Below are 15,369 nucleotides of genomic sequence, written 5' to 3'. Positions count from 1 at the left end.
TCCTGCAAACCGCCTTTGAACTTCACACGCACCATCAGCTCTCCAGGGTCTCCTGCCTGCCAGCTCACCCTGCAGATTTGGACTTGCCAGCTCTATAACAGCACGCGTCAATGCCTTATAATGAATTTCTTCCATGCTGTGTGTGCTTAGTCGCTCAGTCGTGTCCGACTCTCTGTGACCCCATGGACTGTAAGTTGCCAGGCTCCTCTGTCCATGAGGATTCTCCAGGCAAGAATCCTGGAGTGGGTTGCCATGCCTTCCTCCAGGGGATCTTCCCAACCCAGAGACTGAACCCAGATCTTCCACATTTCAGGCAGATTCTTAAATGTCTGAGCCACCAGGGAAGCCCAAATTTCTTCCATATACACATTCTATTTGTTCTGTTTCTCTAGAGAATCCTGACTGAAACATCTTCCGGAGGCCTCTTTCTTGGGAGAGGTAGCTTTCATCTGCCAAGGGCAATTCTTTTTACAGAGATCACAAAATAGCCCTTTGCAGTGGTCTTCTCAGCAGCTGGTGGCTACATGTACCAGCTGAGAAACAGGATCTTGGTGAAGCCCCAGTCTCCTTCAGGGAGCCTGTTTTTGGACATCCCTTTTATGGGGTGCTTGGAAAAATGATGCAAGAAAAAAGAGTAGTGAATAACATTTAGTTGCAAGTTAAATTTATGGCCCTTTATAAATCCTTCCACAGTACTTTGTCAGTTCTTGCAAAGCTCCTTTTGGCAATATTTATTAATGTGGCACCATAGTCTAGTGATTTCAACTTTTGGGGGCTTGAAATCAAAGAGATATACTGGGTTGACCAAAAAGGTCTTTGGGGTTTTTCCAGTTAGACAATATGAAAAACCTGAATGGCCTTTTGGCCAGCCTAACACATGGTTAAGTTCCAGCTGCCAACTTACCTGCTAAGCAACATTGACACATGTAACTTCTGGCTTCTGAGTCTATATCCATATGACAAATATGACAATAACTGCCTCCCAGATGTGTTGTGAAGGTTAAAATTAAAAGTGAAATCATGCACGGAGAGCAACTAAAGTCACCCGTGAATACTGAACTCTTGTGCCAGGCAGTGGCTTACGCCACTTAAAATCCTTTTTAGGTTAAATTCTCACAACAGTTCTCTAAAGTTGGTATTATTTCCCTGTTTTCCTAATGTGGAAACCGAGGTGCAGAAGGGTTACGATACGAGCCTCAGGTCACCAGGCTGGAGGACAAAAGAGCATTCTTCCGAGTGTCTGCAGGAAACAAAGCTCTGTGTGGCTTCTGATAAATCGAATTCTAGAAGCTTTGAGGCTTAGTTGTCGTGGAAGCTTGAGGTCCTGTTGCAGGGATAGGAGTACAAGGAAATTCCTTCCCTTGCGGATGCACAGCAAGGGTGATGAGCCGTGGGAATCTCTGGGACTCCAGCTACTCACTCTGGCTCGGTGGTTTCTAGAATCAAATGGAACATGCTGGGCGTGGCTCCGCCTAGTCCCACCCACCTGCCAATCATCTCAAATGGCACTCGTGACGCGGCGAGGCGGGGCAATGATGCACAGCAAAATGGCACTTCTCACATCCACTTTGGTGCGTCTTCCGTGGGATGCAAATCCTCAAACATCTCAGGGGGTGCAAAAGGTCATAAACAGAAAACCTGCTGCATCTCCCGTTTTTCACAGATTTCAATGATTTGGTCCCAATCCAGAAACTATCTCGAGACACTAAAAACAAGGCTGCTGAATGGTAACCGAGAAAGACGGCTAAAACTCTCAGCGAGCTACTTTGACGGTACCAGAGGTATTTAATTTTCATGGTCTTGCAATAAACTTAAAGGCAAATTATAAAACTAAGGCTCAGTTTTGGTAAGGCTCCAATTTAAATGCTTTGGACTTCTTCTAAGTAGCCTGTGGGGGCAGCTGGCTAAGAAAGTTGAATTTAAGACTTTTGCCAAGTGTCCTGCATGAAAATTTCCAGCATTTTCTGGCATTTGCAAAGGCGTCTCCGTGTATACTCCTAGGCCTCATATTATCCACAGGTTTGGAGAGTGGGCCGTGGTTGCTGGGAGGTCAGGTTTTAAAGGGCAAGTGCTAAAGTTAGGGAGCAGTTCACTTTGCTTAGTGTATTTGGGGAAATCAGTGTTAATTTATTATTCCTTTAGTTTCAGAGTTGCCTTTCGAGTCAGAGTGACGCCTGCAAGGGAGGCGGTTTGCCTAGTTGTTCAGAAATCTCTGAGCCTCAGTTTCTGTATCTGCTACTCGTGGATATTAATAACACCATCTCTGTGGTGATGTTCCTTGGAATAAATTCTATAATGACAGCGAAGTTGCTGGTATGTATTAAGTCCTAATACTGTAATCATCGACAGAGGAAACCCCTCTGTTACAGCATGAACAAAATAGCTTGTCATCCGTGAGAGCGGGAAATAGAGCAGTCTGTGGGTTTTAATCCGGACAAGTTTCGGTTTTTACAAGTGGTTGCACACATCCCTCATTTGAGGGTTCAAATGGGTAGTTTAAGAGAGAAAATGAATGTCTGCGTTCTTGAAGACCAATTTGGGAGTGCAAATCGGGGATTTGGGATCTCATCAGAAAGTCGTGTTATTTAAATTTCTAAAACGAGCTGTTCTAATATGACCTCAAGCCCATGTGTGGATCTGTTTGAAGAACAGCTTTCAGTCATTACTTCCAACAGCACCTACTAAGCAACTCAGGATAAAAATATTGTATCCCATGAATGGTGGAATCATCAGGAAGATAAGAAATTGTCCGAGACATCTGTTGGTGAAAGAGAATTCAAACTTGTTTCAGTTTTTCTGGACTTAAGAAATACCTTTGAGAGATGACTGATGTGAAAATACAGTGAGCTTGCAAGTGATTCTGTGGATGACAACACATTATTACAATCTTGCCTTCTTTTTCTCTTTCCTCTGCCCCCACCCCCAATCTCTCACCAGACAGAATAGGTGAAGAGGTTGAGTTGTAGATCTCATTTCTCCTGTTTTGCTGCTTGTGAAGTCTGCCAACAGAATCCACCTTGACAAAGTCAAGGACTGTGCGTTTAATGTTGAACTGAGTGAATAAATTATGCATGAAATTGTACCGGAGTCTCTTGTGTGCAGAATTGCTCCTTTTGATATGAAAGGTTAATTCAGAAAGGAGTCCAAAATAGCTGGAAATTGTGGGGATAAGTGGATAGTATTCACTGTTGTGAGCTGTTATTACTAGAAATTGCATTCCCCTCTCTGGCATCCCTGGAGATTTCGCTTTGCCAGTGAATATAAACTGTACTCAATAGAATAGCATTTAGGAGTAACAGGAGTGTATGTCCACACACAATAAAATATTCTAATGGTGTTTTAAAAAGAAGTTGTACTTTTTCATGTATGTCGTGCACCCCAAGGAAGAATTTCTATTGCATTTAGGTCAAGAACAAGGCGTATCCAACATAATGAGTTTTGAGCGTGTCTGTATTGCAAGGGGCTGCCTGGGACTCCTATTTTGGAGCCTGGGCTGGTCTTACCACTGATTAATTATGCAAGCCTGCTTCCTGAAAGCCCAAACCATCCTTGCTTCAAGAAGGAACCACCCCAAATTGTTTTATCACTATATCTTACACATCCAGCTTTAATTTAATCTTTGGTAAATTTATGAAGCTCTTCAACCTGTTTCACTTAAATGTCCTTTTAACACACACTCTTATATCATTTTTATGTTAGTTCATTATTTCCAGCAGAAGCACATAGTTGTCTGGAAAGCTAAATTTTCCTTAAAATACACATCCACATATTTTTGGAGCTTGTTAGAGACTCCTTTTTGTGTTTCCATCACAAGGGAACAGAATTGTGCCACCAGACTGTGGAAGTTGTTTATTTTTGTCCCTCTTATGTACATTTTCAGAAACCATCTCCTTCTTAATCTCCACTGGGGACCAGTAATTTTTTTCCTGTAATTATAAAGTGGTCTCATTTCTGACCTGGGGTAGTTTTAAATTTTAATTCCCGACTTGTGTTTATAAACTGTTAGACTACATTATCCTGTTGGGAACATTGAGAGAAAGGCTTCAGTCTTTTGTGTTAGTTTTAACAATTAGATATTCATTCAGTGTCTTAAAATGTGTTTTGGGTGAACGAAAAATGCATTTTTGATGTCGTTTTTTTTCCTTTGGTATTTCTCTTATCTATATTTCACATTAGCAGTGAAGCTTTTCAAACTCTGGATGAGTGATGGTGATTTGCTGTAACATTATTAAAAATCTAAGAGGAGTGAACATAATTGATAGGATTACTGTTTTTTTTTTTAACTCTTCTCTTTTGGTTTCAAAATGTTTATGTGGAAAAAGGTATAGACATCTTGGCATAGGGGATATATTTTTACATATTTTGGCAGATTCTGGGTCAAAGTTGCTCAAAAATCAAGGAGCCTATGGGTTGTTTTTTTTTTTAAGTTATTTTCTTCCTTTATGGTATTACTAAGGATCATTGAAAATGACTAATCCTTGCCCAACTCATTAATGCCAGGAATGTTGAGTTTCTTTATTCTGCTGTCTGTGACTCATTAGTCTGTGTTCTGAACAGCAAATTGGCAAAATGGCCTCTTGTCACTGGAAAGTATTCCTTTTGTACTTGGAGAATATAATGTACCTGAGGGGCTGCAAAAATATTTTTCTTGCAGACCTGGATGCCCCAGGCTGCTAAAACCCGAGGCAGTATAGCATTATGTTTCATGTCCCAAAGACCTAATTATAGTACTGTCTACCCTTGTGGTACTACTTTCAACGTATTTTAAAATATTTGGGGCCAAATAAAGCTGCTTTTTTTGATGCAGATTCAAATACCCTTAGCAGATCAAACTGAAAAAAATCCCTGAATAAACAATTTTGAAGCACTGGGGACCAGTATTAAAGGGAGTAAAGATGCTCATTAGTGTCTGATCATAATTTACAAAATTCTACAAGATTAAGAAGTTTTCATACAATTCTGTAATATACACATCCGTGCACGAATAAAACAAACACTGAAGTTCTTTTAAGAGATGTTCCATCTAGTATTTACATATATTTATGTATAGAATAATGCATATAGTTGTTTTATAGTCCTTAATTGTACATATGAAACAAATAATTTCAAATATTTTAGAAAATTTTAAATGTTTTCAGTGTATTATAAATATATTTTAAATATTACTTGAATGACACAAGTATATTTTATATAATTTTAAGCATAACATTTAAATATATTATATAAATGTTATGCTTAAAATTATGGTGACAGATTGTTAACTTCTACCCCAGACATTTTTGCCAGCAAAGAATCACCCAAAGAAACAATTTAGAAGCAAATGGAGACTCTTTTCCGCAAAGTAATTAATACCTTTAAAAGCATGTTTGAAATAACTAGTTAAGCAAGAGAATCAATCTCTTTTAAAAGCTTCCAATTCACCAGAGGCCCCTTCAAGAGCACGCACCTGCTCACCAGCCGTTCAACACCCTGACACCATCAACGCTTTCTTTATCCACCCTCCTTTTTCTTGTGGGAGGAAAATGCAGATACATATTTCCTTAAAAATTTATACATCACCCCACCCCCAAAACCCCAAAGCATGAGGCACTCAATTTTCATTATGAAGTGACTAGTGAATATTTAGAAGCCTACATTTAAAATTGCATGTATTAAATGCACATAAAATGAATATATTGTTTGTGAAATATTAAACACAAGTCCTTTTTTTCCTAGTTGTTAAGCACAAATATGGCCCTGCCATGCATGTGTGTTATCTTGAGAAAATGTGGGGCTTTATTATGCTTCTTTAAATCATACTAAGTATTCCTTTTAGCTGTAAAGGATCTTTTCTTTTGGTAAGTGTTTTTTTTTTTTTTTTTCCTTTTCACTGAGGATAACTTCACAAAAGCATATGTAAGTTAACCAGAATGCAAAGAAAAAAATAACACTTTTTCAGAAGTGATGTATCTTTTTAAGAATCACTTGGGGGCAATAGAAAAGGCAATTTTTGAAATGAAAGTAATCTTTAGGAAAAATATTATGAAAAGGCTTTATTAGTATTCTGTTGTGTTGTGTTAGCATCCATTTCATGGGAAAAGACGTTTCTTTTTAACAAGATACTCCATGGCAAGAAAGTTAATTTTTTTTCTTGTTTGGCACAACTCCAATCCTTTTTTCCTTTCCCCTCCCAGTGGATGAAGTGATCTTAGTGGAAAACACATTTTTTTTGAAAGAACAGATTTACAGGTGAATGTGACCAGTGAAAATATTTGTAGTGAAAAAATGAAAATCAAATGATTGTTGTAGATCTTTTTGGTGAGCAGTTGGGAGTTCTGCTGACTTCGTATCAGGAATGACCATCTATCCCAACTGATGAGGGAGCACATTTTAATCCGCTAATGTTGTGTATTGATTTTGGCAGATTTGCAGTGTGATTTGTGCAGTAGGTATTTTTGCAGCTGGTACCAAGTGTATCCAGTACTAATATTTATTTTATTATTAATTATATTCTTGCACTTTCCAGTTTTTAGGTGTAAAAGTTGATATTTACTCTTAATATATTGGGTTGGCTGAAAAATTCATTTGGATTTTTCTGTGAGATGTTATGGAAAAACCTGAATGAAAAATTTGGTTTCTCTACTACTTGGAAGCCTGGGAGAACTGTTTCTTTTTGAAAGTTGTGTGTATTCTTTTCCTTTTGCTGTGTGTATTGTTTTCCTATTGCTGTTGTAACAAAGTACCACAATATACATTTAGTATATTACCCTTCTAGGTCTCACTGAGCTAAAATGAAGGATCTGGCAGGGCTGTACTCCTTCCTGGAGGCTGGTTATTTGCATCCTTGTCTTTTCCAGCTTCTAAAGGCCACCTGGATTCCTTGGTTCATGGCCTCATCTTCCATCATCAGAGTCAGCCAGGTTGCACCCATCTGACTCTTCCTCCATAGTCACATCTTCCTCTGCCTGTCACGTTAGCAGGAAAGGGCTTTGTTAAGGACTTACATGACCAGGTTGGGCTCATTCAGGTAATTCAAGCTCAACCACCATATCAAAGTCCTTAACATCTGCAAAGTTCCTTTTTCAGGTTAGCTAACATATTCACAGGTTCTGAGGATTTGGATGTAGACATTTTGGGGAGACCACTATTCTGCCTATGTACACAGAAAGATGCAGAGTCCCACAGCGACAGCAGTTACTGCCATCACTTTTATTTGGTGCCTGCTTTGTGCCTTTTACAAAAATGACCACCTAGGATGTATAGTCGGCACTCAGTGAGTATTTGTTGAGAAAATGAATGGATTTATTGATTCTTATCTGTATTCATCAGATGGCATTATTTGGAGCATTTAGCATAAGTAGGAAGGCACTTCAGCACTGGTTACTAGCAGAGAAATGGAGAGGTCTTACAGGAATTGATTGGTATTCATAAACTAATCCATGGCTTGGTGTAACATTTGCCAGAGCAGTGAAGCTACAGTAACTCAAAACTAATCATCAGGTGTTGGAATAAAGTCACTGCTCATGCTCAGAAGTCAGAATTGAAACCTATACACCTGTTCCTTGAAGGAAGTAGACAGCAGAAGGTCCATAACTCGAGTGTTTCAACCCTTCAACTCTGAGCGAAATATACTGGGAGAGGACAGAACCAAGTTCAGCTCACATGGGCCACTTAGGGTAATCTGGTGTTCTGGAAGATTCTTCTTGGGTGTGGTCAGTGGAGTTATGAAGCTTCTGTTAATTGAGGTTTGGTTGGCATCAACCTCATGTGACTCTGAGAGTGAACAGAACACACAACTACCTTTGTTCCTATTGCAGATTTGAACCCTAAAGTGCAAAAAGGCTTCAGAAAGACCTGCCTTCAAATCCTGCATAACTGGGTAACAAAGTATCTCTAAAACAAAGGTAATGTCTACCTTGTTGATTGATGGAAGCATTAGCAAGATTTTTACCAGGCCTAGCATAAGAACAACGAATATAGTAGGTACTCAATAAGTTGTATTATTATTTACAGAATTTCTCAGCCAGCTTCTAACATTGCTGGTGATGATTTGTTATACAAAAGTGTCATTCATCTCAGATAATTAAGAGGTGCATTTTGGTTAAGAGTGTAGACTCTAGACTATTTATTCATCCATTTATTCATTTTTTTTCATCATTCCAAAATTCCCTATTGCTATTATGAGGACAATAAGGGACAGAATAGTTGTGATCTGTTGTGTCACGGCACGCTAGTGGAAGGGACAGGTCATCAAGTAAATGAAAGAAATCAGGCTCATATTCCTGGTGCTGTGTGACTCTTGGCAGATGACTGTACCTCTCTGAATCTTTACTTCCTCATCAGTAACTGAGGTTAGCAGAATTTACCTTGAAAGGTTGTTATGGAGATTAAGTTACACAACACACATAAATGTTTAGCATAGTCGTTGGCACAGAGGCATTGTTATTTTGTAACTTGTTTGAAGGAATGCTTAAAAAAGATACGTACTATTTTTAATGCAGTAGTTATGTCCTTTACAAGGATAGCACCAAGTAGCATGTGAGCTTTTAAAAATTGAGGTTCTCTTTCATCCTTCATTCTTCATGCTCAGTTTTTCAGGGAATACTTCTACTGCTAATACTACTTCTGTTAATTCTGTTAATAGGGAGTTTTGGAATGTGTGGGGAGAAAAAGAAGGCATAAATGGATGAATAAATCTAGAGTCCACACTCAATCAAAATGTACTACTTCTGTTACCCTACAGTTATTCGTACTATTGCTATTACTACTGTACTTCACTTTTCCTCAGTTTTTGTTCTGTGTCAGTCACTATTCTAGTCACAGTTACTGCAATATTATGTTTAATCCTCTTCTCAGCTCTATAGTGTGGATTAGGTGCTGTTACAGAACCCTTTCATGGCCGAGGAAACAGACACAAGAGGGTTAAACCTTGTATCTACATCAGGGGAGTAATGGCCCAGAATTCTAACTAGGTATTCCGACTCCAATGCTCACCATTTTTCAGAAGGAGGCAAGTCTGGGGATAACTTTCTAGTGAGGTCAGTTTCATGGAGAATGATTTGAAAAATAGAAAAGGAATGTAGGGCTGAAGGACTGAAATTCAACTTGACTGCTCTGTTATGGAGGAGATAGATGTCATTGGCGTCTATGTTCATTATTTGATCAGATGCCAAGTGCCTACCAAGTACTGGGTGCCCTTGCTGCTGCTGCTAAGTCGCTTCAGTCGTGTCCAACTCTGTGCGACCCCATAGACGGCAGCCCACCAGGCTCCCCCGTCCCTGGGGTTCTCCAGGCAAGAACACTGGAGTGGGTTGCCAATGAAAGTGAAAAGTGAAAGTGAAATAGCTCAGTCGTGTCTGACCCTCAGTGACCCCATGGACTGCAGCCACCAGGCTCCTCTGTCCATGGGATTTTCTAAGCACGAGTAATGGAGTGAGGTACCATTGCCTTCTCTGGGGTGCACTTCAGTTCAGTTCAGTTCAGTTCATTTCAGTCGCTCAGTCGTGTCCGACTCTTTGCAACCCCATGAATCGCAGCACGCCAGGCCTCCCTGTCTATCACCAACTCCCGGAGTTCACTCAGACTCTTTTCCATCGAGTCAGTGATGCCATCCAACAATCTCATCCTCTGTCGTCCCCTTCTCCTCCTGCCCCCAATCCCTCCCAGCATCAGAGTCTTTTCCAATGAGTCAACTCTTCGCATTAGGTGGCCAAAGTACTGGAGTTTCAGCTTTAGCATTATTCCTTCCAAAGAAATCCCAGGGTTGATCTTGTTCAGAATGGACTCGTTGGATCTCCTTGCAGTCCAAGGGACTCTGAAGAGTCTTCTCCAACACCACAGTTCAAAAGCATCAGGTTAAATTTGTGTCCACAAGGACACTCTCACTCCACTGTGGAGACAGGGATGACAGATGGTTTAAATAGAGTGTGCTGCCTGGTCTTATAAGGCCTTGACTGTGTGCTACTTAGGAAAGTTCAGGGCATCTCACCTAGCCTTAGGTGGCAAGGAAAGGTTTCATAGAGGAAATGCATCCGAGGAAAATTTAAGCTTTGCTTACCAGATCCTTAGAAAATTATTTACTAAGAAATGAGGTTGAATGTGTATCATAATGGTTAAGAGTATGGGCTTTGAAGTTAAAACTGGCTATTTTCAAACCCTGCCTCTTCCATTTTCTAGCTCTGACCTTTTTCCATTAAACTGTTATCTAGAAGTTGGGAACTATTTGAATATCTCTTTCTTTGGAGTGCATTGAAGACTATAGGGAAAACTGTTGGCCCAGTACTCAGTGGTTGGTGAATGTCAACACAATTTAACCTTTATTGTCTTTATTCTTGTCAATATCTTCATTGTCATCATCGTTTTAATTTTTTTAAAATTATTTATTTTTTAATTGAAGGATAATTGCTTTACTATATTGTGTTGGTTTCCGCCATACAGCATCATGAAGCAGCGAGAGGCATACATATGTTCTCTTCCTCTTGAACCTCCTTCCCACCTCCCATCCCATCCCGCCCCTCTAGGTTGTCTCAGAGCACCAGTTTGAATTGCCTGAGTCATATGGCAAAGTCCCACTGGCTATCTATTTTATATATGGTAGTGTGTATGTTTCCATGCTGCTCTCTCCGTTTGTCCCACCCTCTCCTTGCCCCCGTGTCCAAAAGTTTGTTCTTTACGCCTGTGTTTCCTTTGCTGCAGTGCAAATAAGTTTATCAGTACCATCTTATTAAACTCCACATATACGCATGAATATACAGTATTTGTCTCTCTCTTTCTGACTGACTTCACTCTGTATAATAGGCTTCGGGTTCATCCCCGTCATTAGAGCTGTCTCAAATACATTCCTTTCTATAGCTGAGTAATATTGCATTGTACAGTACGTACCACAACTTCCTTATCCATTCATCTTCCGATGGACATCTAGCTTGCTTCCATGTCATAGCTATTGTAAATAGTGCTGCAGTGAACTCTGGGGTACATGTGTCTTTGAATTATGATTTTCTCAGGGTATATGCCCAGTAGTGGGTTTGCTGGGTCATATGGCAATTTTATTCCCTGTTTTTTTAAGGAATTTCCATACTGTCTTCCATAGTTGCTATGTCAACGTACATTTCTACCAGCAGTGTAAGAGGGTTGCCTTTTCTCCGTACGCTCTCCAACATTTATTGTTTGTAGACTTTTTGATGATGGCCATTCTGACCGGAGTGAGATAATACCTCATTGTGGTTTTGATTTGCATTTCTCTAGTAATGAGTAATATTGAGCATCTTTTCATGTGTTTATTAGCCATCTGTATGTCTTCTTTGGAGACATGTCTGTTAAGGTCTTCTGCCCACTTTTTGATTGGCTTGTTTGTTTTTCTAGTATTGAGTTGCATGAGCTGCTTGTATATTTTGGAGATTAATCCTTTTTTAGAGAAATAATCCTAAACTGCAAGGCAGGTAACAAAGGGATTTCTTTAGTAGCTGCTGAATTCTTAAGAAACCTAGTATATTGGTCTTAATTTTTGGAGCTGGAAAAATTTCAGACATTTTATAAGTCCCTGTGATCTTATACAAATATATATATTACTGGAATTGATGTGTGGAAAGAGCACAGTTTGTTTTTACCCCAGTTGAAAATGTGCAGTGACATAATGAAACCCTTTAAGATAACAGAAGCCAGCTGCCCCATTCATATTTAAATATGAGTCACCTTCCAGGGAGACTTGCAAGATTCTATGTGCCAAGCTGGAAAAGTAAAAATTGCTTGCGAGGCGGGAAAGAATAAATTCACACTTGGAGGGAGGTATTATAGGCTAGAGGCCTCATCTAGCCAATTCCCCTTTGGAGTAGAAAATGACACCCTAGTGGCCAGAGAGGAGAACTGCAGCATCATGACATCATCGTTCAGATTATTGAAATATGGCGCCCTTTTCACACTTGAGGAAGCCTTTCCACTGAATTGGAGAAGGCACTGGCAGCCCACTCCAGTACTCTTGCCTGGCAAATCCCATGGACGGAGGAGCCTGGTGGGCTGCCGTCTATGGGGTCGCACCATAGTCGGAAATATTTTGTATTAATGGCATATATGTCCAGGGACAAACATGGTCTACTGTAACGACTTTTAAAAACCTCAGTGTAGTTATTTCTTAATTCCTCACACCAACGTGTGGGGGACCTTGGGGACCTTATGTGTTTTCCATTGTGTTAGCCAAACCACTTCCAGTGTCTTCTAGTTTGGCTGAGCAAGTCTCAGAAGAAAAATAAAGGTAAAATTCTTGACAATAGGGACAGCAAAAGCAAGGTCAGAAACTTTGAATAGTGTTTGTCTCCATGAGTGTTTGCTGAGAACCCATCAGAAAGAGGAGGCTTGGGGCTTGCGGACAACATTTAAAAAATTAATTATGTGTGTAAATTAAATTGACACGTAGACAGTTGGGTGAGGTTAGGAGGTTAGTTTGAAGGAATGACAAATTGCTAATAAGGGCTCCCCTCATGGCTGAATCAGATTTGCTATGGGTCTGTCTCTGTGAACTTTTACCTGAATGATAATTCAGTGATCAGTACTCAGTTGAATCAGAACCTGGCAGTCACTTTAATATAGGCAGTTTTTGGAGAAGCTGTGGGATATCTCTTGTTGCATAAAGTAGTCCGTGTCACTGAAAAAAATCCTGCTCACTACCAATTGCAGTTGGCATGACTTTTGGAAGTAGAGTTACATTGTTAGAAAAGGTAAAACAGCAGATAGAAAGGTAACTTGAATTTTGCCTTCCAATAAAATCTCTTGAAGGGAAATGCCTATATGTACCATACACTTTGACTTCTAATTCACCTTCTACCAATTTAACAGCATAATTCAAGACATACTAAAGGACTTAACAATGAAGATGTTCAGATTAGCATTGTTTAATGCACAACTGGAAATTAAAATATGTATGCTGCTGCTGCTGCTGCTGAGTCGCTTCAGTCGTGTCTAACTTGTTGCTACCCCATGGACTGCAGCCTACCAGCCTCCTCCATCCATGGGATTTTCCAGGCAAGAGTACTGGAGTGGGGTGCCATCGCCTTCTCCGAAAATACGTATAGTGAGGTGTTAAGTAAATTATGGACATTCATACAATGAAGTATTTTGTGCTATTAAAGGATACATCTATGTTTATGTGTGTGTGTATATATATAAATATGTCATGTAAAGATGTGTATTATATATTATTAAGTGAAAAATAAGACGGTAATTCTAATTTTGATCATGATGATCTCATTGAACTGTTATATTTTTCTACAATGTTCTTTAAGAAGAAATTGTGGAACCTCTTTTCTATTTGAGATCTTTCTTTTTCTGTTAATTATTCACTTTATTTTGGTCACGTTTTGATGTTTGATTTATTAGCCATATCAAAAGTAATATTTACTTTTAGTAAAGAGAATTTAGAATAGAAAACTTATTTCCTTAACTGTATAACTACTTATTCATAAGAAAAGCAAAAAAAGAAAGATTACCCCCAATAATGTTTCCACTTTAACAGTGCTGCCATAATAATTTGAATTTCTTGTGTACTCTTGGTAACCAGCCTGATGTCAGTGTGACGTCATTGGAGCATCAGGATACCAAGAAGTCACTCCTAACTCTGCTTGAGCAAAGCCGTCCTGTCTCTCTTCATCTATCAGCCCAGCATCTTCTTGCAGTTAGTGAAGAAGTTGGAAGAGTAAATAATAAATAGTGTCATATTATCATAAACCTTGCCTCCTTTAAATGTATGTGGAGAAATATTTTATGATTTCTGTATTAAATTTCACTTACAGCCTTATGTTATTATAGCAGCAGACTTTGGCTAAATGTCGGATTCTAGGGTTGCCATCCCACCCAGCTTAATTTGATGAAAATTTAGAATGCCCCTTTAGCATTAATGCTGCATTTGATAACTACACACACATACTTGCGTGTAAACTAAATCAGGGTTTCTCATTCTTGGCTCTAGCGACATTTGGGGATGAATAATTGTTTAGTGGAGACAGCTGTCCTGTGCGCCATAGGATGCTTAGCAGCCTCCCGGGCCAGTGCTCACTAGATGCTATCCAATCTACCTCTTCCTCAATTGTGAATAACCAAAGATGTCTCCAGAAATTGCCAGATGTCCCCTGGAGTGGGGAGATAACCCTGGCTGAGGTCGATACGTAAGTATAATATTCATGGGCATTATTTTGAGATGGTGACAGCATGATTAACATCCCCTCTTCTGTCTGCTTATCTTGTTCTAATTTGTTTATACTGATGTGTATGACTCTTGATATTTGAAAAAAGGCCAGAAGACAAAACAAATAATAATAATGAAGCAGAGTTCTGAAGAACAGAACCTACAGCGCTAAATTACTTAAGGCACTTGCAGTTGTAGAGTGCTCTCTCATTTGCGGTTACCTTCACATATACATATTCTTTTGGAGACTTTCAATTTTGTGAAGTAGGTGGATAATCCCTTCTTTATGGATTTAAATACTCAGGTCAAGATCAAGGTCATCCAAGTGGCTAAAGTGTAGAACTTGCACCACAGTTCTAGCCTCTTGATCGTGAATTTCCTTACCCACTGCTCCAGTGCTGATCACATTTTCCATGTGTGATATGGAGGCGTGGCTCTGATATCCGCTGGGCTTCCTATTCCTGTGGTCAGATAGACTCTTTGATGGGGAATTAGAATTAGCAAACAGAAAAGGGAACAGAGGGACAACACATCTCCTATTAAAGATGTGAGTGATGCTGGGGGTCTCAGATGGATGACTGATTTCCTTGACTGAGCTTCCTCCTAGGGTCCCAAGCCATCTTCACATTTTTAATCTTCAAGGAGACTGACAAGTATCAATTTTGTGAGTTATTTTCTGTGAAATCATTTCATTTACATACTCAACTTTTCTGTCTGGATGCATATTTATTTTGAGAAATTTTAATGGAATTAATTCATCTACTTTCAGGGGAAGAGATACTTCCAGATTTCCCATTATATTAAGTTTCTGAAGGGATCTCTTTTTTTCCATAGGTGCATTTCCTCTGGTTCTGTTAACATAATGGGAATTAAGCATGTGCATCGACTGATATATCTCTCCATATGCTGGGAATTTAATTTCTCAGTCTAGGTGTGTCTTGGATAAGGTACAGTAATTATTATTACCCATTAATATCAGAGTGCACGAAAATACCCTGAGAAGTAAATATTTAATATTTCACACTCATTGCCTTTTTTTAGTTTTTAATCTACTGTGTGCATAGCAAGCAAATTATATGTCTTTTCTTGCACCATTCTTAAAATTAAGCTCTTTTAATTTTGAATAGCATCTGGTTGTCAAACACACACCATTTTATTTTCTTACATTGAGTCTCAAGCATTCCAGCCTCTCTAAGAAGGAGTCAACATATATTAAT

At 39.3% G+C, this 15,369-nt stretch overlaps 1 long non-coding RNA gene across 2 annotated transcripts in view; it reads left to right on the top strand.

The window, feature by feature from the left end:
- Window positions 1-15,369, top strand: part of LOC102173237 — a 75,208-nt gene that overhangs the window by 20,628 nt on the left and 39,211 nt on the right. Inside the window, exon 4 of one of the 2 annotated variants that reach the window (XR_001917042.1) lies at window positions 12,808-14,256. The exons of the other annotated variant lie outside the window; for it this stretch is intronic. This is a non-coding gene — a long non-coding RNA (uncharacterized LOC102173237). Of the gene's footprint in view, window positions 1-12,807; window positions 14,257-15,369 lie in introns of those variants that run through there. 2 annotated transcript variants of the gene reach the window in all.

This window comes from Capra hircus, chromosome 22 (assembly GCF_001704415.2).
Source record: "Capra hircus breed San Clemente chromosome 22, ASM170441v1, whole genome shotgun sequence".
Taxonomy (NCBI): domain Eukaryota; kingdom Metazoa; phylum Chordata; class Mammalia; order Artiodactyla; family Bovidae; genus Capra; species Capra hircus.
This window is presented reverse-complemented; position numbering and strand designations above follow the sequence as displayed.